This window comes from Coregonus lavaretus (genome assembly GCF_964263955.1).
Source record: "Coregonus lavaretus genome assembly, contig: HAP1_SCAFFOLD_1617, whole genome shotgun sequence".
Taxonomy (NCBI): Eukaryota; Metazoa; Chordata; class Actinopteri; order Salmoniformes; family Salmonidae; genus Coregonus; species Coregonus lavaretus.
In genome coordinates, this window is record NW_028161313.1 from 58823 (window position 1) to 82223 (window position 23401).

The following is a 23401-nucleotide window of genomic DNA, read 5'->3' on the forward strand; positions in this document are numbered from 1 at the left end:
AGTGAGACAGCTTGATGTACCAGTACACCCCCTGGACAGGACACTAGTCTATCTCCTGTTTCTGTAGTGAGACAGCTTGATGTACAGTACACCCCCTGGACAGGACACTAGTCTATCTCCTGTTTCTGTAGTGAGACAGCTTGATGTACCAGTACACCCCCTGGACAGGACACTAGTCTATCTCCTGTTTCTGTAGTGAGACAGCTTGATGTACCAGTACACCCCCTGGACAGGACACTAGTCTATCTCCTGTTTCTGTAGTGAGACAGCTTGATGTACAGTACACCCCCTGGACAGGACACTAGTCTATCTCCTGTTTCTGTAGTGAGGCAGCTTGATGTACAGTACACCCCCTGGACAGGACACTAGTCTATCTCCTGTTTCTGTAGTGAGACAGCTTGATGTACCAGTACACCCCCTGGACAGGACACTAGTCTATCTCCTGTTTCTGTAGTGAGACAGCTTGATGTACCAGTACACCCCCTGGACAGGACACTAGTCTATCTCCTGTTTCTGTAGTGAGACAGCTTGATGTACCAGTACACCCCCTGGACAGGACACTAGTCTATCTCCTGTTTCTGTAGTGAGGCAGCTTGATGTACAGTACACCCCCTGGACAGGACACTAGTCTATCTCCTGTTTCTGTAGTGAGACAGCTTGATGTACCAGTACACCCCATGGACAGGACACTAGTCTATCTCCTGTTTCTGTAGTGAGACAGCTTGATGTACCAGTACACCCCCTGGACAGGACACTAGTCTATCTCCTGTTTCTGTAGTGAGACAGCTTGATGTACAGTACACCCCCTGGACAGGACACTAGTCTATCTCCTGTTTCTGTAGTGAGACAGCTTGATGTACAGTACACCCCCTGGACAGGACACTAGTCTATCTCCTGTTTCTGTAGTGAGACAGCTTGATGTACCAGTACATCCCCTGGACAGGACACTAGTCTATCTCCTGTTTCTGTAGTGAGACAGCTTGATGTATCAGTACACCCCCTGGACAGGACACTAGTCTATCTCCTGTTTCTGTAGTGAGACAGCTTGATGTACCAGTACACCCCCTGGACAGGACACTAGTCTATCTCCTGTTTCTGTAGTGAGGCAGCAGGACACCCCCTGGACAGGACACTAGTCTATCTCAGGGCCCACAGGACTCTGGCTAAAGGTAGTGTGCTAACCAGGAAACAGGAAATAGGGTGCCACAGAGATAATAAAAGTGTTAGCTCAGAGATGAATCTAAGGCAGCAGAGTTATACATTTCACTCAGAAAAGATCACAACTAGAAGGTTAAAGAGGAAAAACATCAGTACTTTATTATCTAATATTATTAGTGAAGACAAATGTGAGGTTTTAATATCCCATAATGGGTGATAATAATCCTCTGGTAGATCGGGGGTCAAACTCCATTCCTGGAGGTATGTTTCTGCTGGTCTTTGGCTCTGGTAGATCAGGGGTCAAACTCCATTCCTGGAGGTATGTTTCTGCTGGTCTTTGGCTCTGGTAGATCAGGGGTCAAACTCCATTCCTGGAGGTATGTTTCTGCTGGTCTTTGGCTCTGGTAGATCAGGGGTCAAACTCCATTCCTGGAGGCATGTTTCTGCTGGTCTTTGGCTCTGGTGGATCAGGGGTCAAACTCCATTCCTGGAGGTATGTTTCTGCTGGTCTTTGGCTCTGGTAGATCAGGGGTCAAACTCCATTCCTGGAGGTATGTTTCTGCTGGTCTTTGGCTCTGGTAGATCAGGGGTCAAACTCCATTCCTGGAGGTATGTTTCTGCTGGTCTTTGGCTCTGGTAGATCAGGGGTCAAACTCCATTCCTGGAGGTATGTTTCTGCTGGTCTTTGGCTCTGGTAGATCAGGGGTCAAACTCCATTCCTGGAGGTATGTTTCTGCTGGTCTTTGGCTCTGGTAGATCAGGGGTCAAACTCCATTCCTGGAGGTATGTTTCTGCTGGTCTTTGGCTCTGGTAGATCAGGGGTCAAACTCCATTCCTGGAGGTATGTTTCTGCTGGTCTTTGGCTCTAGTAGATCAGGGGTCAAACTCCATTCCTGGAGGTATGTTTCTGCTGGTCTTTGGCTCTGGTAGATCAGGGGTCAAACTCCATTCCTGGAGGTATGTTTCTGCTGGTCTTTGGCTCTGGTGGATCAGGGGTCTAACTCCATTCCTGGAGGTATGTTTCTGCTGGTCTTTGGCTCTGGTAGATCAGGGGTCAAACTCCATTCCTGGAGGTATGTTTCTGCTGGTCTTTGGCTCTGGTAGATCAGGGGTCAAACTCCATTCCTGGAGGTATGTTTCTGCTGGTCTTTGGCTCTGGTAGATCAGGGGTCAAACTCCATTCCTGGAGGTATGTTTCTGCTGGTCTTTGGCTCTGGTAGATCAGGGGTCAAACTCCATTCCTGGAGGTATGTTTCTGCTGGTCTTTGGCTCTGGTAGATCAGGGGTCAAACTCCATTCCTGGAGGTATGTTTCTGCTGGTCTTTGGCTCTGGTAGATCAGGGGTCAAACTCCATTCCTGGAGGTATGTTTCTGCTGGTCTTTGGCTCTGGTAGATCAGGGGTCAAACTCCATTCCTGGAGGTATGTTTCTGCTGGTCTTTGGCTCTGGTAGATCAGGGGTCAAACTCCATTCCTGGAGGTATGTTTCTGCTGGTCTTTGGCTCTGGTAGATCAGGGGTCAAACTCCATTCCTGGAGGTATGTTTCTGCTGGTCTTTGGCTCTGGTAGATCAGGGGTCAAACTCCATTCCTGGAGGTATGTTTCTGCTGGTCTTTGGCTCTGGTAGATCAGGGGTCAAACTCCATTCCTGGAGGTATGTTTCTGCTGGTCTTTGGCTCTGGTAGATCAGGGGTCAAACTCCATTCCTGGAGGTATGTTTCTGCTGGTCTTTGGCTCTGGTAGATCAGGGGTCAAACTCCATTCCTGGAGGCATGTTTCTGCTGGTCTTTGTCTGCGTTTACACAGGCAGCCCAATTCTGACCTGTTGCCTAATCATTGTTCTTTTGACCATTCAGATCAGATCTTTAACCAATTATTGGGCAAAATGATCACAATTGGTCTGCCTGTGTAAACGCAGCCTTAGTGATTTTCCTTTCAGTGTGTCCAATTGAGACCTAGACAACCAGGTGAGGGGAGTTCTTAACTAGTCAATTAACTTAATTGATTAAACAAGTACAAGGGAGGAGTGACACTCGGTGCTCCGGGAACTGAGTATAACAGCACTGTGGTAGAGGATGAAGAGCTGCCTGTCATTCACAGTAGGGGATATGTGCTGTATATATACACTGAGTATACCTTTTACCTTTTACCTTTTAGTCATTTAGCAGACGCTCTTATCCAGAGCGACTTACAGTTAGTGAATACATCTTTTTTTTATACTGGCCCCCCGTGGGAATCAAACCCACAACCCTGGCGTTGCAAACGCCATGCTCTATCAACTGAGCTACATCCCTGCCGGCCATTCCCTCCCCTACCCTGGACGACGCTGGGCCAATTGTGCGCCGCCCATGAGTCTCCCGGTCGCGGCCGGCTGCGACAGAGCCTGGATTCGAACCAGGATCTCTAGTGGCACAGTTAACACTGCGATGCAGTGCCTTAGACCACTGCGCCACTCAGGAGACAAAGTCTATATATACAAAACATTAAGAACACCTAATACTGAATGTCAATGGAAAGAGCAGGTGTTCATAATGTTTTGTTCACTCACAGTGGTCATCTGTAGCTCAGCTGGTAGAGCACGGCGCTTGTAACGCCAGGGTAGTGGGTTCGATCCCCGGGACCACCCATACACAAAAAATATGTATGCACGCATGACTGTAAGTCGCTTTGGATAAAAGCGTCTGCTAAATGGCATATTATTATTATTATTATTATTATTATTATTATTATTATCAGTATAGTATATTTGCCTGCTACTCACAGAGTCTCCAGCAGGTGGCGGCCAAACGGGTGTCTGGCCCAGGGAGCGTCTGCATCAGGGTCTGAGTCAGAATCAGGACTGAGTTCTAGACTGGTGGCAGCCGAGGCCAGGGCCCACACCTACAGAACCCAGAGTTAATACAGGGCCCATACCTACAGAACCCAGAGTTAATACAGGGCCCACACCTACAGAACCCAGAGTTAATACAGGGCCCACACCTACAGAACCCAGAGTTAATACAGGGCCCACACCTACAGAACCCAGAGTTAATACAGGGTCCATACCTACAGAACCCAGAGTTAATACAGGGCCCACACCTACAGAACCCAGAGTTAATACAGGGCCCACACCTACAGAACCCAGAGTTAATACAGGGCCCACACCTACAGAACCCAGAGTTAATACAGGGCCCACACCTACAGAACCCAGAGTTAATACAGGGCCCACACCTACAGAACCCAGAGTTAATACAGGGCCCACACCTACAGAACCCAGAGTTAATACAGGGCCCACACCTACAGAACCCAGAGTTAATACAGGGTCCACACCTACAGAACCCAGAGTTAATACAGGGCCCACCTACAGAACCCAGAGTTAATACAGGGCCCACACCTACAGAACCCAGAGTTAATACAGGGTCCACACCTACAGAACCCAGAGTTAATACAGGGCCCACACCTACAGAACCCAGAGTTAATACAGGGCCCACCTACAGAACCCAGAGTTAATACAGGGTCCACACCTACAGAACCCAGAGTTAATACAGGGCCTACACCTACAGAACCCAGAGTTAATACAGGGTCCACACCTACAGAACCCAGAGTTAATACAGGGTCCACACCTACAGAACCCAGAGTTAATACAGGGTCCACACCTACAGAACCCAGAGTTAATACAGGGCCCACACCTACAGAACCCAGAGTTAATACAGGGTCCACACCTACAGAACCCAGAGTTAATACAGGGCCCACACCTACAGAACCCAGAGTTAATACAGGGTCCACACCTACAGAACCCAGAGTTAATACAGGGCCCACACCTACAGAACCCAGAGTTAATACAGGGCCCACCTACAGAACCCAGAGTTAATACAGGGCCCACACCTACAGAACCCAGAGTTAATACAGGGCCCACACCTACAGAACCCAGAGTTAATACAGGGCCCACACCTACAGAACCCAGAGTTAATACAGGGTCCACACCTACAGAACCCAGAGTTAATACAGGGTCCACCTACAGAACCCAGAGTTAATACAGGGCCCACACCTACAGAACCCAGAGTTAATACAGGGCCTACAGAACCCAGAGTTAATACAGGGCCCACACCTACAGAACCCAGAGTTAATACAGGGCCCACACCTACAGAACCCAGAGTTAATACAGGGTCCACACCTACAGAACCCAGAGTTAATACAGGGTCCACACCTACAGAACCCAGAGTTAATACAGGGTCCACACCTACAGAACCCAGAGTTAATACAGGGTCCACACCTACAGAACCCAGAGTTAATACAGGGCCCACACCTACAGAACCCAGAGTTAATACAGGGCCCACACCTACAGAACCCAGAGTTAATACAGGGTCCACACCTACAGAACCCAGAGTTAATACAGGGCCCACACCTACAGAACCCAGAGTTAATACAGGGCCCACACCTACAGAACCCAGAGTTAATACAGGGCCCACACCTACAGAACCCAGAGTTAATACAGGGCCCACACCTACAGAACCCAGAGTTTAGTGTTGTCTCTCTGATCAGACCTACCTTAGCCATGTCTCTGATCAGACCTACCTTAGCCATGTCTCTGATCAGACCTACCTTAGCCATGTCTCTGTCTCTCTGATCAGACCTACCTTAGCCATGTCTCTGTCTCTCTGATCAGACCTACCTTAGCCATGTCTCTGTCTCTCTGATCAGACCTACCTTAGCCATGTCTCTGATCAGACCTACCTTAGTCATGTCTCTGTCTCTCTGATCAGACCTACCTTAGCCATGTCTCTGATCAGACCTACCTTAGCCATGTCTCTGTCTCTCTGATCAGACCTACCTTAGTCATGTCTCTGATCAGACCTACCTTAGCCATGTCTCTGATCAGACCTACCTTAGCCATGTCTCTGATCAGACCTACCTTAGCCATGTCTCTGATCAGACCTACCTTAGCCATGTCTCTGATCAGACCTACCTTAGCCATGTCTCTGTCTCTCTGATCAGACCTACCTTAGCCATGTCTCTGTCTCTCTGATCAGACCTACCTTAGCCATGTCTCTGATCAGACCTACCTTAGCCATGTCTCTGATCAGACCTACCTTAGCCATGTCTCTGTCTCTCTGATCAGACCTACCTTAGCCATGTCTCTGTCTCTCTGATCAGACCTACCTTAGCCATGTCTCTGATCAGACCTACCTTAGCCATGTCTCTGTCTCTCTGATCAGACCTACCTTAGCCATGTCTCTGATCAGACCTACCTTAGTCATGTCTCTGTCTCTCTGATCAGACCTACCTTAGTCATGTCTCTGTCTCTCTGATCAGACCTACCTTAGCCATGTCTCTGATCAGACCTACCTTAGCCATGTCTCTGATCAGACCTACCTTAGCCATGTCTCTGATCAGACCTACCTTAGCCATGTCTCTGTCTCTCTGATCAGACCTACCTTAGCCATGTCTCTGTCTCTCTGATCAGACCTACCTTAGCCATGTCTCTGATCAGACCTACCTTAGCCATGTCTCTGATCAGACCTACCTTAGCCATGTCTCTGATCAGACCTACCTTAGCCATGTCTCTGATCAGACCTACCTTAGCCATGTCTCTGTCTCTCTGATCAGACCTACCTTAGCCATGTCTCTGTCTCTCTGATCAGACCTACCTTAGTCATGTCTCTGTCTCTCTGATCAGACCTACCTTAGCCATGTCTCTGATCAGACCTACCTTAGCCATGTCTCTGATCAGACCTACCTTAGTCATGTCTCTGTCTCTCTGATCAGACCTACCTTAGCCATGTCTCTGATCAGACCTACCTTAGCCATGTCTCTGATCAGACCTACCTTAGCCATGTCTCTGATCAGACCTACCTTAGCCATGTCTCTGTCTCTCTGATCAGACCTACCTTAGCCATGTCTCTGATCAGACCTACCTTAGCCATGTCTCTGATCAGACCTACCTTAGCCATGTCTCTGATCAGACCTACCTTAGCCATGTCTCTGTCTCTCTGATCAGACCTACCTTAGCCATGTCTCTGTCTCTCTGATCAGACCTACCTTAGCCATGTCTCTGTCTCTCTGATCAGACCTACCTTAGTCATGTCTCTGATCAGACCTACCTTAGCCATGTCTCTGATCAGACCTACCTTAGCCATGTCTCTGATCAGACCTACCTTAGCCATGTCCCTGCGCCCCACCACCAGAGCTGCTGCTGCATTCTTCTGACACGTGTCCTGTATGTCATTCACATTCAGACTGCAGAGGGAGAAACAGACAACACATTACAGATGTTTCAAGAAATGTTGGGCAAAGCATTATATTATAATATTAAGATGTCTTGAACCAGGCACAGCCTAGTTAGCAACATGTTGGGTAAAGCATTATATTATAATATTAAGATGTCTTGAGCCAGGTACAGCAACATGTTGGGTAAAGCATTATATTATAATATTAAGATGTCTTGAGCCAGGCACAGCAACATGTTGGGTAAAGCATTATATTATAATATTAAGATGTCTTGAGCCAGGCACAGCCTAGTACAGCAACATGTTGGGTAAAGCATTATATTATAATATTAAGATGTCTTGAGTCAGGCACAGCAACATGTTGGGTAAAGCATTATTATTATAATATTAAGATGTCTTGAACCAGGCACAGCCTAGTACAGCAACATGTTGGGTAAAGCATTATATTATAATATTAAGATGTCTTGAGCCAGGCACAGCAACATGTTGGGTAAAGCATTATATTATAATATTAAGATGTCTTGAGCCAGGCACAGCAACATGTTGGGTAAAGCATTATATTATAATATTAAGATGACTTGAGCCAGGCACAGCCTAGTACAGCAACATGTTGGGTAAAGCATTATATTATAATATTAAGATGTCTTGAGCCAGGCACAGCAACATGTTGGGTAAAGCATTATATTATAATATTAAGATGTCTTGAGCCAGGCACAGCCTAGTACAGCAACATGTTGGGTAAAGCATTATATTATAATATTAAGATGTCTTGAGTCAGGCACAGCAACATGTTGGGTAAAGCATTATATTATAATATTAAGATGACTTGAGCCAGGCACAGCCTAGTACAGCAACATGTTGGGTAAAGCATTATATTATAATATTAAGATGACTTGAGTCAGGCACAGCCTAGTACAGCAACATGTTGGGTAAAGCATTATATTATAATATTAAGATGTCTTGAGCCAGGCAGAGCAACATGTTGGGTAAAGCATTATATTATAATATTAAGATGTCTTGAGCCAGGCACAGCAACATGTTGGGTAAAGCATTATATTATAATATTAAGATGACTTGAGCCAGGCACAGCCTAGTACAGCAACATGTTGGGAAAAGCATTATATTATAATATTAAGATGACTTGAGCCAGGCACAGCCTAGTACAGCAACATGTTGGGAAAAGCATTATATTATAATATTAAGATGACTTGAGCCAGGCACAGCAACATGTTGGGTAAAGCATTATATTATAATATTAAGATGACTTGAGCCAGGCACAGCCTAGTACAGCAACATGTTGGGTAAAGCATTATATTATAATATTAAGATGTCTTGAACCAGGCACAGCAACATGTTGGGTAAAGCATTATATTATAATATTAAGATGTCTTGAACCAGGCACAGCCTAGTACAGCAACATGTTGGGTAAAGCATTATATTATAATATTAAGATGTCTTGAGTCAGGCACAGCAACATGTTGGGTAAAGCATTATATTATAATATTAAGATGTCTTGAGCCAGGCACAGCAACATGTTGGGTAAAGCATTATATTATAATATTAAGATGACTTGAGCCAGGCACAGCCTAGTACAGCAACATGTTGGATAAAGCATTATATTATAATATTAAGATGTCTTGAGTCAGGCACAGCCTAGTACAGCAACATGTTGGGTAAAGCATTATATTATAATATTAAGATGACTTGAACCAGGCACAGCCTAGTACAGCAACATGTTGGGTAAAGCATTATATTATAATATTAAGATGACTTGAACCAGGCACAGCCTAGTACAGCAACATGTTGGGTAAAGCATTATATTATAATATTAAGATGTCTTGAGCCAGGCACAGCCTAGTACAGCAACATGTTGGGTAAAGCATTATATTATAATATTAAGATGTCTTGAGTCAGGCACAGCAACATGTTGGGTAAAGCATTATATTATAATATTAAGATGACTTGAGCCAGGCACAGCCTAGTACAGCAACATGTTGGGTAAAGCATTATATTATAATATTAAGATGACTTGAGTCAGGCACAGCCTAGTACAGCAACATGTTGGGTAAAGCATTATATTATAATATTAAGATGTCTTGAGCCAGGCAGAGCAACATGTTGGGTAAAGCATTATATTATAATATTAAGATGTCTTGAGCCAGGCACAGCAACATGTTGGGTAAAGCATTATATTATAATATTAAGATGACTTGAGCCAGGCACAGCCTAGTACAGCAACATGTTGGGAAAAGCATTATATTATAATATTAAGATGACTTGAGCCAGGCACAGCAACATGTTGGGTAAAGCATTATATTATAATATTAAGATGACTTGAGCCAGGCACAGCCTAGTACAGCAACATGTTGGGTAAAGCATTATATTATAATATTAAGATGTCTTGAACCAGGCACAGCCTAGTACAGCAACATGTTGGGTAAAGCATTATATTATAATATTAAGATGTCTTGAGTCAGGCACAGCCTAGTACAGCAACATGTTGGGAAAAGCATTATATTATAATATTAAGATGACTTGAGCCAGGCACAGCCTAGTACAGCAACATGTTGGGTAAAGCATTATATTATAATATTAAGATGACTTGAGCCAGGCACAGCAACATGTTGGGTAAAGCATTATATTATAATATTAAGATGTCTTGAGTCAGGCACAGCCTAGTACAGCAACATGTTGGGAAAAGCATTATAATATAATATTAAGATGTCTTGAGCCAGGCATAGCCTAGTACAGCAACATGTTGGGTAAAGCATTATATTATAATATTAAGATGTCTTGAGCCAGGCACAGCCTAGTACAGCAACATGTTGGGTAAAGCATTATATTATAATATTAAGATGACTTGAACCAGGCACAGCAACATGTTGGGTAAAGCATTATATTATAATATTAAGATGACTTGAACCAGGCACAGCCTAGTACAGCAACATGTTGGGTAAAGCATTATATTATAATATTAAGATGTCTTGAGCCAGGTACAGCAACATGTTGGGTAAAGCATTATATTATAATATTAAGATGTCTTGAGTCAGGCATAGCCTAGTACAGCAACATGTTGGGTAAAGCATTATATTATAATATTAAGATGTCTTGAACCAGGCACAGCAACATGTTGGGTAAAGCATTATATTATAATATTAAGATGTCTTGAGTCAGGCACAGCAATATGTTGGGAAAAGCATTATATTATAATATTAAGATGACTTGAGTCAGGCACAGCAATATGTTGGGTAAAGCATTATATTATAATATTAAGATGTCTTGAGCCAGGCACAGCAACATGTTGGGTAAAGCATTATATTATAATATTAAGATGTCTTGAACCAGGCACAGCCTAGTACAGCAACATGTTGGGTAAAGCATTATATTATAATATTAAGATGTCTTGAACCAGGCACAGCCTAGTACAGCAACATGTTGGGTAAAGCATTATATTATAATATTAAGATGACTTGAGCCAGGCACAGCCTAGTACAGCAACATGTTGGGTAAAGCATTATATTATAATATTAAGATGTCTTGAACCAGGCACAGCAACATGTTGGGTAAAGCATTATATTATAATATTAAGATGTCTTGAACCAGGCACAGCCTAGTACAGCAACATGTTGGGTAAAGCATTATATTATAATATTAAGATGACTTGAACCAGGCACAGCCTAGTACAGCAACATGTTGGGTAAAGCATTATATTATAATATTAAGATGTCTTGAGCCAGGCACAGCAACATGTTGGGTAAAGCATTATATTATAATATTAAGATGACTTGAACCAGGCACAGCCTAGTATAGCAACATGTTGGGTAAAGCATTATAATATAATATTAAGATGTCTTGAGTCAGGCACAGCAACATGTTGGGTAAAGCATTATATTATAATATTAAGATGACTTGAACCAGGCACAGCCTAGTACAGCAACATGTTGGGTAAAGCATTATATTATAATATTAAGATGTCTTGAGTCAGGCACAGCAACATGTTGGGTAAAGCATTATATTATAATATTAAGATGACTTGAGCCAGGCACAGCCTAGTACAGCAACATGTTGGGTAAAGCATTATATTATAATATTAAGATGTCTTGAACCAGGGACAGCCTAGTACAGCAACATGTTGGGTAAAGCATTATATTATAATATTAAGATGTCTTGAGTCAGGCACAGCAACATGTTGGGTAAAGCATTATATTATAATATTAAGATGACTTGAGCCAGGCACAGCCTAGTACAGCAACATGTTGGGTAAAGCATTATATTATAATATTAAGATGACTTGAGCCAGGCACAGCCTAGTACAGCAACATGTTGGGTAAAGCATTATATTATAATATTAAGATGACTTGAACCAGGCACAGCCTAGTACAGCAACATGTTGGGTAAAGCATTATATTATAATATTATGATGTCTTGAGTCAGGCACAGCAACATGTTGGGTAAAGCATTATATTATAATATTAAGATGTCTTGAGCCAGGCACAGCCTAGTACAGCAACATGTTGGGTAAAGCATTATATTATAATATTAAGATGTCTTGAGCCAGGCACAGCCTAGTACAGCAACATGTTGGGTAAAGCATTATATTATAATATTAAGATGTCTTGAACCAGGCACAGCCTAGTACAGCAACATGTTGGGTAAAGCATTATATTATAATATTAAGATGACTTGAACCAGGCACAGCCTAGTACAGCAACATACATTGAAATCTTTAAGGAGGCTCATATTCAGTGGTCTCAAAATAACCTACATGTATGTCTCCCCAGGGTTAGGGTTATGGTTAGGAACTCACGTTAGTCTCCCCCAGGGTTAGGGTTATGGTCAGGAACCCACATGTATGTCTCCCCCAGGGTTAGGGTTATGGTCAGGAACTCACGTTAGTCTCCCCAGGGTTAGGGTTATGGTCAGGAACTCACGTTAGTCTCCCCCAGGGTTAGGGTTATGGTCAGGAACTCACGTTAGTCTCCCCCAGGGTTAGGGTTATGGTCAGGAACTCACGTTAGTCTCCCCCAGGGTTAGGGTTATGGTCAGGAACTCACATGTATGTCTCCCCCAGGGCTTTGTGAACGGGCAGCAGACAGGAGATCCCCTGGATGATGACTTTCCCCGCCAGCTTTATGGGTCTGTTACCGTAGTCTGCTCCCTCACGCTTTGTCTTGAACCGACGAGATTTCTGACAGACAGGAAAAAGACACAAAATCACAGAACTGACCATAGATCAGGGCTATAGGGACCCTGGTGTTGTAGTGAGACCCCACCCGGGTTCAAACAGTATTCAAAATAATGTAATGTACTTTATCTGTGTGTGATTGAGCGCGCCTGGCTAAATGGACCAATAAAATAGTCCCAAAATGGCAAACCCCGCCCATCTGAGACTCCAGACAGGCTAGAGCAAACGCTCAAAGTATTTGAAAGATTTAAAATAGTATTTGAACACAGGTCTGGTGTAGACTAGACCTCCTCCCTGCTGTCAGGATATCTGATCCCAGGTCTGGTGTAGACTCTAGACCTCCTCCCAGCTGTCAGGATATCTGATCCCAGGTCTGGTGTAGACTATAGACCTCCTCCCTGCTGTCAGGATATCTGATCCCAGGTCTGGTGTAGACTATAGACCTCCTCCCTGCTGTCAGGATATCTGATCCCAGGTCTGGTGTAGACTCTAGACCTCCTCCCTGCTGTCAGGATATCTGATCCCAGGTCTGGTGTAGACTCTAGACCTCCTCCCTGCTGTCAGGATATCTGATCCCAGGTCTGGTGTAGACTCTAGACCTCCTCCCTGCTGTCAGGATATCTGATCCCAGGTCTGGTGTAGACTCTAGACCTCCCTGCTGTCAGGATATCTGATCCCAGGTCTGGTGTAGACTCTAGACCTCCTCCCAGCTGTCAGGATATCTGATCCCAGGTCTGGTGTAGACTAGACCTCTCTGCTGTCAGGATATCTGATCCCAGGTCTGGTGTAGACTCTAGACCTCCTCCCTGCTGTCAGGATATCTGATCTCAGGTCTGGTGTAGACTCTAGACCTCCCTGCTGTCAGGATATCTGATCCCAGGTCTGGTGTAGACTCTAGACCTCCCTGCTGTCAGGATATCTGATCCCAGGTCTGGTGTAGACTCTAGACCTCCCTGCTGTCAGGATATCTGATCCCAGGTCTGGTGTAGACTCTAGACCTCCTCCCTGCTGTCAGGATATCTGATCCCAGGTCTGGTGTAGACTCTAGACCTCCCTGCTGTCAGGATATCTGATCCCAGGTCTGGTGTAGACTCTAGACCTCCCTGCTGTCAGGATATCTGATCCCAGATCTGGTGTAGACTCTAGACCTCCTCCCTGCTGTCAGGATATCTGATCCCAGGTCTGGTGTTGACTCTAGACCTCCTCCCTGCTGTCAGGATATCTGATCCCAGGTCTGGTGTAGACTCTAGACCTCCTCCCCGCTGTCAGGATATCTGATCCCAGGTCTGGTTTAGACTCTAGACCTCCTCCCTGCTGTCAGGATATCTGATCCCAGGTCTGGTGTAGACTCTAGACCTCCTCCCTGCTGTCAGGATATCTGATCCCAGGTCTGGTGTAGACTCTAGACCTCCTCCCTGCTGTCAGGATATCTGATCCCAGGTCTGGTGTAGACTCTAGACCTCCTCCCTGCTGTCAGGATATCTGATCCCAGGTCTGGTGTAGACTCTAGACCTCCTCCCTGCTGTCAGGATATCTGATCCCAGGTCTGGTGTAGACTAGACCTCCCTGCTGTCAGGATATCTGATCCCAGGTCTGGTGTAGACTCTAGACCTCCTCCCTGCTGTCAGGATATCTGATCCCAGGTCTGGTGTAGACTCTAGACCTCCTCCCTGCTGTCAGGATATCTGATCCCAGGTCTGGTGTAGACTCTAGACCTCCTCCCTGCTGTCAGGATATCTGATCCCAGGTCTGGTGTAGACTCTAGACCTCCTCCCTGCTGTCAGGATATCTGATCCCAGGTCTGGTGTAGACTCTAGACCTCCTCCCTGCTGTCAGGATATCTGATCCCAGGTCTGGTGTAGACTCTAGACCTCCTCCCTGCTGTCAGGATATCTGATCCCAGGTCTGGTGTAGACTCTAGACCTCCCTGCTGTCAGGATATCTGATCCCAGGTCTGGTGTAGACTCTAGACCTCCTCCCTGCTGTCAGGATATCTGATCCCAGGTCTGGTGTAGACTAGACCTCCTCCCTGCTGTCAGGATATCTGATCCCAGGTCTGGTGTAGACTCTAGACCTCCTCCCTGCTGTCAGGATATCTGATCCCAGGTCTGGTGTAGACTCTAGACCTCCTCCCTGCTGTCAGGATATCTGATCCCAGGTCTGGTGTAGACTCTAGACCTCCTCCCCGCTGTCAGGATATCTGATCCCAGGTCTGGTGTAGACTCTAGACCTCCTCCCTGCTGTCAGGATATCTGATCCCAGGTCTGGTGTAGACTCTAGACCTCCCTGCTGTCAGGATATCTGATCCCAGGTCTGGTGTAGACTATAGACCTCCTCCCTGCTGTCAGGATATCTGATCCCAGGTCTGGTGTAGACTCTAGACCCCCTCCCTGCTGTCAGGATATCTGATCCCAGGTCTGGTGTAGACTCTAGACCTCCTCCCAGCTGTCAGGATATCTGATCCCAGGTCTGGTGTAGACTCTAGACCTCCTCCCCGCTGTCAGGATATCTGATCCCAGGTCTGGTGTAGACTCTAGACCTCCTCCCTGCTGTCAGGATATCTGATCCCAGGTCTGGTGTAGACTCTAGACCTCCCTGCTGTCAGGATATCTGATCCCAGGTCTGGTGTAGACTATAGACCTCCTCCCTGCTGTCAGGATATCTGATCCCAGGTCTGGTGTAGACTCTAGACCCCCTCCCTGCTGTCAGGATATCTGATCCCAGGTCTGGTGTAGACTCTAGACCTCCTCCCTGCTGTCAGGATATCTGATCCCAGGTCTGGTGTAGACTCTAGACCTCCTCCCTGCTGTCAGGATATCTGATCCCAGGTCTGGTGTAGACTCTAGACCTCCCTGCTGTCAGGATATCTGATCCCAGGTCTGGTGTAGACTCTAGACCTCCTCCCAGCTGTCAGGATATCTGATCCCAGGTCTGGTGTAGACTCTAGACCTCCTCCCTGCTGTCAGGATATCTGATCCCAGGTCTGGTGTAGACTCTAGACCTTCCTGCTGTCAGGATATCTGATCCCAGGTCTGGTGTAGACTCTAGACCTCCTCCCTGCTGTCAGGATATCTGATCCCAGGTCTGGTGTAGACTCTAGACCTCCTCCCTGCTGTCAGGATATCTGATCCCAGGTCTGGTGTAGACTCTAGACCTCCTCCCAGCTGTCAGGATATCTGATCCCAGGTCTGGTGTAGACTAGACCTCCCTGCTGTCAGGATATCTGATCCCAGGTCTGGTGTAGACTCTAGACCTCCTCCCTGCTGTCAGGATATCTGATCCCAGGTCTGGTGTAGATTAGACCTCCCCGCTGTCAGGATATCTGATCCCAGGTCTGGTGTAGACTCTAGACCTACCTGCTGTCAGGATATCTGATCCCAGGTCTGGTGTAGACTCTAGACCTCCTCCCTGCTGTCAGGATATCTGATCCCAGGTCTGGTGTAGACTCTAGACCTACCTGCTGTCAGGATATCTGATCCCAGGTCTGGTGTAGACTCTAGACCTCCTCCCTGCTGTCAGGATATCTGATCCCAGGTCTGGTGTAGACTCTAGACCTCCTCCCTGCTGTCAGGATATCTGATCCCAGGTCTGGTGTAGACTAGACCTCCTCCCAGCTGTCAGGATATCTGATCCCAGGTCTGGTGTAGACTCTAGACCTCCTCCCTGCTGTCAGGATATCTGATCCCAGGTCTGGTGTGTAGACTCTAGACCTCCTCCCTGCTGTCAGGATATCTGATCCCAGGTCTGGTGTAGACTCTAGACCTCCTCCCTGCTGTCAGGATATCTGATCCCAGGTCTGGTGTAGACTAGACCTCCCTGCTGTCAGGATATCTGATCCCAGGTCTGGTGTAGACTCTAGACCTCCTCCCTGCTGTCAGGATATCTGATCCCAGGTCTGGTGTAGACTAGACCTCCCTGCTGTCAGGATATCTGATCCCAGGTCTGGTGTAGACTCTAGACCTCCTCCCTGCTGTCAGGATATCTGATCCCAGGTCTGGTGTAGACTCTAGACCTCCTCCCTGCTGTCAGGATATCTGATCCCAGGTCTGGTGTAGACTCTAGACCTCCTCCCTGCTGTCAGGATATCTGATCCCAGGTCTGGTGTAGACTAGACCTCCTCCCTGCTGTCAGGATATCTGATCCCAGGTCTGGTGTAGACTAGACCTCCTCCCTGCTGTCAGGATATCTGATCCCAGGTCTGGTGTAGACTCTAGACCTCCTCCCTGCTGTCAGGATATCTGATCCCAGGTCTGGTGTAGACTAGACCTCCTCCCTGCTGTCAGGATATCTGATCCCAGGTCTGGTGTAGACTCTAGACCTCCTCCCTGCTGTCAGATATCTGATCCCAGGTCTGGTGTAGACTCTAGACCTCCTCCCTGCTGTCAGGATATCTGATCCCAGGTCTGGTGTAGACTAGACCTCCTCCCTGCTGTCAGGATATCTGATCCCAGGTCTGGTGTAGACTATAGACCTCCCTGCTGTCAGGATATCTGATCCCAGGTCTGGTGTAGACTCTAGACCTCCCTGCTGTCAGGATATCTGATCCCAGGTCTGGTGTAGACTCTAGACCTCCTCCCTGCTGTCAGGATATCTGATCCCAGGTCTGGTGTAGACTAGACCTCCCTGCTGTCAGGATATCTGATCCCAGGTCTGGTGTAGACTAGACCTCCTCCCTGCTGTCAGGATATCTGATCCCAGGTCTGGTGTAGACTCTAGACCTCCTCCTGCTGTCAGGATATCTGATCCCAGGTCTGGTGTAGACTCTAGACTCCTCCCTGCTGTCAGGATATCTGATCCCAGGTCTGGTGTAGACTCTAGACCTCCTCCCTGCTGTTGATGTTGTTGCCAGCAATCACACAACCTTACCTGAAGTGTTAAGCATTTGTTACTAAAAGCATTTGCCACCATTGAAGTTACAAAGACAGAGAGACACAGAGAGAGAGAGAGAGAGAGAGAGAGAGAGAGAGAGACAGAGACAGAGACAGAGACAGAGACAGAGACAGAGACAGAGAGAGAGACAGAGAGAGAGACAGAGAGAGAGACAGAGAGACAGAGACAGAGAGAGAGAGAGAGAGAGAGAGAGAGAGAGAGAGAGAGAGAGAGAGAGAGATTGAGCATGATAAAACATGGTTATCCATGCAGGTTATAGTGACTTAGTGACATCATGCAGGGTACAGAGAGGAGAACGGAGTGACAGGAGAGACCCGGAAGAAAGCCCAAGAGGAGAGAGGAGGAGAGAGAGGAGGAGAGAGAGGAGGAGAGAGGAGAGGAGGAGAGAGGAGAGGAGGAGAGAGAGAGAGGAGGAGAGAGAGAGGAGGAGAGAGAGAGGAGGAGAGAGAGAGGAGGAGAGAGAGGAGGAGAGAGAGAGGAGGATAGAGAGGAGGATAGAGAGGAGTAGAGAGAGAGGAGGAGAGAGAGGAGGAGAGAGAGAGGCGGAGAGAGAGGCGGGAGAGAGAGGAGGAGAGAGAGGAGGAGGAGAGAGAGGAGGAGAGAGAGGAGGAGGAGAGAGAGGAGGAGAGAGAGGAGGAGAGAGAGAGGCGGTGAGAAGAGGGAGGAGAGAGAGAGGAGGATAGAGAGGAGGAGAGAGAGGAGGAGAGAGAGAGGAGGAGAGAGAGAGGCGGTGAGAGAGGAGGAGAGAGAGAGGAGAGAGAGAGGAGGATAGGAGGAGAGAGAGAGGAGGAGAGAGAGGAGAAGAGAGAGGAGAAGAGAGAGAGGAGGAGAGAGAGGAGGAGAGAGAGGAGGAAGAGAGAGGAGGAGAGAGAGGAGGAGGAGAGAGAGGAGGAGAGAGAGGAGGAGAGAGAGGAGGAGAGAGAGAGGCGGTGAGAGAGGAGGAGAGAGAGAGGAGGATAGAGAGGAGGAGAGAGAGGAGGAGAGAGAGAGAGGAGGAGAGAGAGAGGCGGTGAGAGAGGAGGAGAGAGAGAGGAGAGAGAGAGGAGGATAGAGAGGAGGAGAGAGAGGAGGAGAGAGAGGAGGAGAGAGAGAGGAGGTGAGAGAGAGGCGAGAGAGAGAGAGAGGAGGAGATAGAGAGGAGAGAGCGAGGCGGTGAGAGAGGCGAGGAGGAGAGAGAGAGGAGGAGAGAGCGAGGCGGTGAGAGAGGCGAGGAGGAGAGAGAGAGGAGGAGAGAGAGAGGCGGAGAGAGAGAGGAGAGAGAGAGGAGAGAGCGAGGAGAGAGCGAGCGGGTGAGAGGGATGGACGGAAGGAGGGCGTGAAAGCCAAATACCGGGCAGTCATGAATGGACCAGCGGCGAAGGCCAGACTGAGGAGGCTTCTGATTGGTGGAGATAGAGTGGACCAACCACAGCACAGAGGTGGGAAGGGGAGGCATGCCAGTCAGCGGCACAGCCAACACACAGGGAAGGGAGAGGAGGGGAGGGATGGGGGACAGGGAGGGGATGAAAGGGGGGACAGGGAGGGGATGAAAGGGGGGACAGGGAGGGGAGGGATGGAGGACAGGGAGGGGATGAAAGGGGGGACAGGGAGGGGATGAAAGGGGGGACAGGGAGGGGAGGGATGGGGGACAGGGAGGGGAGGGATGGTGGACAGGGAGGGGAGGGATGGGGGACAGGGAGGGGAGGGATGGTGGACAGGGAGGGGGAGGGGAGGGGGGGGACAGGGAGGGGAGGGATGGGGGGACAGGGAGGGGAGGGATGGGGGACAGGGAGGGGAGGGATGGGGAACAGGGAGGGGAGGGATGGGGGGACAGGGAGGGGAGGATGGGGGGACAGGGAGGGGAGGGATGGGGAACAGGGAGGGGAGGGATGGTGGACAGGGAGGGGAGGGAAGGGGGACAGGGAGGGGAGGGATGGGGGACAGGGAGGGGAGGGGAGGGAGACAGGGAGGGGATGAAAGGGGGGACAGGGAGGGGATGAAAGGGGGGACAGGGAGGGGAGGGATGGTGGACAGGGAGGGGAGGAAGGGGGACAGGGAGGGGATGAAAGGGGGGACAGGGAGGGGAGGGATGGAGGACAGGGAGGGGAGGGATGGGGGACAGGGAGGGGAGGGAAGGGGGACAGGGAGGGGGAGGGATGGGGGACAGGGAGGGGAGGGATGGTGGACATGGAGGGGAGGGAAGGGGGGACAGGGAGGGGATGAAAGGGGGGACAGGGAGGGGAGGGATGGAGGACAGGGAGGGGATGAAAGGGGGGGACAGGGAGGGGAGGGATGGGGGACAGGGAGGGGAGGGGAGGGATGGAGGACAGGGAGGGGAGGGAAGGGGGACAGGGAGGGGAGGGATGGAGGACAGGGAGGGGAGGGATGGAGGACAGGGAGGGGAGGGAAGGGGACAGGGAGGGGAGGGATGGGGAACAGGGAGGGGAGGGATGGGGGACAGGGAGGGGATGAAAGGGGGGACAGGGAGGGGATGAAAGGGGGGACAGGGAGGGGAGGGAAGGGAGAGGAGGGGAGGGATGGTGGACAGGGAGGGGAGGGAAGGGGGACAGGGAGGGGAGGGAAGGGGGACAGGGAGGGGAGGGATGGGGGGACAGGGAGGGGAGGGAAGGGGGACAGGAGGGGAGGGATGGGGACAGGGAGGGGGAGGGATGGCGGGACAGGGAGGGGAGGGATGGGGGACAGGGAGGGGAGGGATGGTGGCCAGGAGGGGAGGGATGGGGGACAGGGAGGGGAGGGATGGGGGGACAGGGAGGGGGAGGGATGGGGGACAGGGAGGGGAGGGATGGGGGGGACAGGGAGGGGAGGGATGGGGGACAGGGAGGGGAGGGATGGGGGGACAGGGAGGGGAGGGATGGGGGACAGGGAGGGGAGGGATGGGGGGACAGGGAGGGGAGGGATGGGGGACAGGGAGGGAGGGATGGAGGACAGGGAGGGGAGGGATGGGGGACAGGGAGGGGAGGGATGGGGGACGACAGGGAGGGAGGGATGGGGGACAGGGAGGGGAGGGATGGGGGACAGGGAGGGGAGGATGGGGGGACAGGGAGGGGAGGGATGGGGGACAGGGAGGGATGGATGGGGGACAGGGAGGGGAGGGATGGGGGACAGGGAGGGGATGAAAGGAGGACAGAAAACAACCATGAAGCTAAACACATCAACCACAAGGAGCAGAGAGCAGAATGGGAATGAATAACCTAGGTAGTTACTAGTTACAGTATAATGAATGACCTAGGTAGCTACTAGTTACTAGTTACAGTATAATGAATGACCTAGGTAGTTACTAGTTACAGTATAATGATTAACCTAGGTAGTTACTAGTTACAGTATAATGAATGACCTAGGTAGTTACTAGTTACAGTATAATGAATAACCTAGGTAGTTACTAGTTACAGTATAATGAATGACCTAGGTAGCTACTAGTTACTAGTTACAGTATAATGAATGACCTAGGTAGTTACTAGTTACAGTATAATGATTAACCTAGGTAGTTACTAGTTACAGTATAATGAATGACCTAGGTAGCTACTAGTTACTAGTTACAGTATAATGAATGACCTAGGTAGTTACTAGTTACAGTATAATGATTAACCTAGGTAGTTACTAGTTACAGTATAATGAATGACCTAGGTAGTTACTAGTTACAGTATAATGAATAACCTAGGTAGTTACTAGTTACAGTATAATGAATGACCTAGGTAGCTACTAGTTACTAGTTACAGTATAATGAATGACCTAGGTAGTTACTAGTTACAGTATAATGATTAACCTAGGTAGTTACTAGTTACAGTATAATGAATGACCTAGGTAGCTACTAGTTACTAGTTACAGTATAATGAATGACCTAGGTAGTTACTAGTTACAGTATAATGATTAACCTAGGTAGTTACTAGTTACAGTATAATGAATGACCTAGGTAGTTACTAGTTACTAGTTACAGTATAATGAATAACCTAGGTAGTTACTAGTTACAGTATAATGAATGACCTAGGTAGCTACTAGTTACTAGTTACAGTATAATGAATGACCTAGGTAGTTACTAGTTATAGTTACAGTATAATGAATAACCTAGGTAGTTACTAGTTACTAGTTACAGTATAATGAATGACCTAGGTAGTTACTAGTTACTAGTTACAGTATAATGAATGACCTAGGTAGTTACTAGTTACTAGTTACGTATAATGAATGACCTAGGTAGTTACTAGTTACAGAATAATGAATGACCTAGGTAGTTACTAGTTACAGTATAATGAATGACCTAGGTAGTTACTAGTTACAGTATAATGAATGACCTAGGTAGTTACTAGTTACAGAATAATGAATGACCTAGGTAGTTACTAGTACAGTATAATGAATGACCTAGGTAGTTACTAGTTACAGTATAATGAATGACCTAGGTAGTTACTAGTTATAGTTACAGTATAATGAATAACCTAGGTAGTTACTAGTTACTAGTTACAGTATAATGAATGACCTAGGTAGTTACTAGTTACAGAATAATGAATGACCTAGGTAGTTACTAGTTACAGTATAATGAATGACCTAGGTAGTTACTAGTTACAGTATAATGAATGACCTAGGTAGTTACTAGTTACAGTATAATGAATGACCTAGGTAGTTACTAGTTACTAGTTACAGTATAATGAATGACCTAGGTAGGTACTAGTTACAGTATAATGAATGACCTAGGTAGTTACTAGTTACAGTATAATGAATGACCTAGGTAGTTACTAGTTACAGTATAATGAATGACCTAGGTAGTTACTAGTTACAGTATAATGAATGACCTAGGTAGTTATACTATGAGGGTTGGTAGTAGCAACATTTACTATGAAACAAAAATAAATTATATAAAGAATGATAGTAAAAAGCTTTGGAGCAACAAACACTGACACTACACATCCAAGTATATCTGACCAAATTATGAAAGACAAGCATTGTACTTTTGAATTCCGTTAAGTCAGTGTGGAAGAGGTGAAATCATTATTGTCTATCAACAATGACAAGCCACTGGGGTCTGACAACTTGGATGGAAAATTACTGAGGATAATAGACGATTTATTTTGCCACTCCTATTTGCCATATCTTTAATTTAAGCCTACTAGAAAGTGTGAGCCCTCAGGCCTGGAGGGAAGCAAAAGTCATTCCGCTACCTAAGAATAGTAAAGCCCCCTTTACTGGCTCAAATAGCCGACCAATCAGCCTGTTACCAGTAAACTTTTGGAAAAATTGTGTTTGACCAGATACAATGCTATTTTACAGTAAACAAATTGACAACAGACTTTCAGCACGCTTATAGGGAAGGGCATTCAACAAGCACAGCAAATGACTTATGAGAAATTGATGATCAAAATATTGTGGGGGCGTTTTGTTAAACTTCAGTGCGGCTTTTCACATTATCGATCATAGTCTGCTTCTGGAAAAACGTATGTGTTATGGCTTTACACCCCCTGCTATATTGTGGATAAAGAGTTACCTGTCTAACAGAACACAGAGGGTGATCTTTAATGGGAGCCTCTCCAACATAATCCAGGTAGAATCAGGAATTCCCCAGGGCAGCTGTCTAGGTCCCTTACATTATTCAATCTTTACTATCGACATGCCACTGGCTTTGAGTAAAGCCAGTGTGTCTATGTATGTGGATGACTCAACACTATACACGTCAGCTACTACAGCGACTGAAATGACAGCAACACTTAACAAAGAGCTGCAGTTAGTTTCAGAATGGGTGGCAAGGAATAAGTTAGTCTTAAATATTTCTAAAACTAAAAGTATTGTATTTGGGTCAAATCATTCACTAAACCCTAAACTTAAACTAAATATTGTAATGAATAATGTGGAAATGGAGCAAGTCGAGGTGACTAAAGTCCTTGGAGTAACCCTGGATTGTAAACTGTCATGGTCAAAACATACTTATACAACAGTAGCTAAGATGGGGAGAAGTATGTCCATAATAAAGCGCTGCTCTG

At 47.3% G+C, this 23401-nt stretch overlaps 5 long non-coding RNA genes across 14 annotated transcripts; 2 read left to right on the forward strand and 3 right to left on the reverse strand.

Moving 5' to 3' along the window:
- The first annotated feature begins 1125 nt into the window (after positions 1-1125).
- Positions 1126-3228, forward strand: LOC311120829. Its single transcript, XR_014612203.1, has 3 exons — positions 1126-1573; positions 1630-1979; positions 2036-3228. It is a non-coding gene; the product is annotated as an uncharacterized lncRNA (long non-coding RNA).
- A 1997-nt stretch (positions 3229-5225) lies between these two features.
- LOC311120828 lies at positions 5226-7296 on the reverse strand. Of its 7 annotated transcripts, none has more exons than XR_014612196.1 (4): positions 7234-7296; positions 6452-7171; positions 5902-6354; positions 5226-5866 (listed from the first exon to the last, which is right to left on the reverse strand). It is a non-coding gene; the product is annotated as an uncharacterized lncRNA (long non-coding RNA). The 7 variants fall into 7 exon arrangements; XR_014612197.1 differs by having other exon boundaries at positions 6452-6780; positions 6816-7273; XR_014612198.1 differs by having other exon boundaries at positions 5902-6222; positions 6293-6354; positions 6452-7273.
- A 6015-nt stretch (positions 7297-13311) lies between these two features.
- LOC311120830 lies at positions 13312-13737 on the reverse strand. Its single transcript, XR_014612204.1, has 3 exons — positions 13697-13737; positions 13400-13647; positions 13312-13350 (listed from the first exon to the last, which is right to left on the reverse strand). It is a non-coding gene; the product is annotated as an uncharacterized lncRNA (long non-coding RNA).
- On the forward strand, positions 13567-15333 carry LOC311120827. Its single transcript, XR_014612195.1, has 4 exons — positions 13567-13627; positions 13885-14859; positions 15068-15168; positions 15273-15333. It is a non-coding gene; the product is annotated as an uncharacterized lncRNA (long non-coding RNA).
- A 281-nt stretch (positions 15334-15614) lies between these two features.
- LOC311120826 lies at positions 15615-17267 on the reverse strand. 4 transcript variants are annotated; one of them, XR_014612191.1, is made up of 4 exons: positions 17020-17267; positions 16259-16869; positions 15753-16204; positions 15615-15702 (listed from the first exon to the last, which is right to left on the reverse strand). It is a non-coding gene; the product is annotated as an uncharacterized lncRNA (long non-coding RNA). The 4 variants fall into 4 exon arrangements; XR_014612192.1 differs by lacking the exon at positions 15615-15702 and adding an exon at positions 15708-15752 and having other exon boundaries at positions 16051-16204; XR_014612193.1 differs by lacking the exon at positions 15615-15702 and having other exon boundaries at positions 16053-16102; positions 16153-16204.
- Between the last annotated feature and the right edge of the window lie 6134 nt (positions 17268-23401).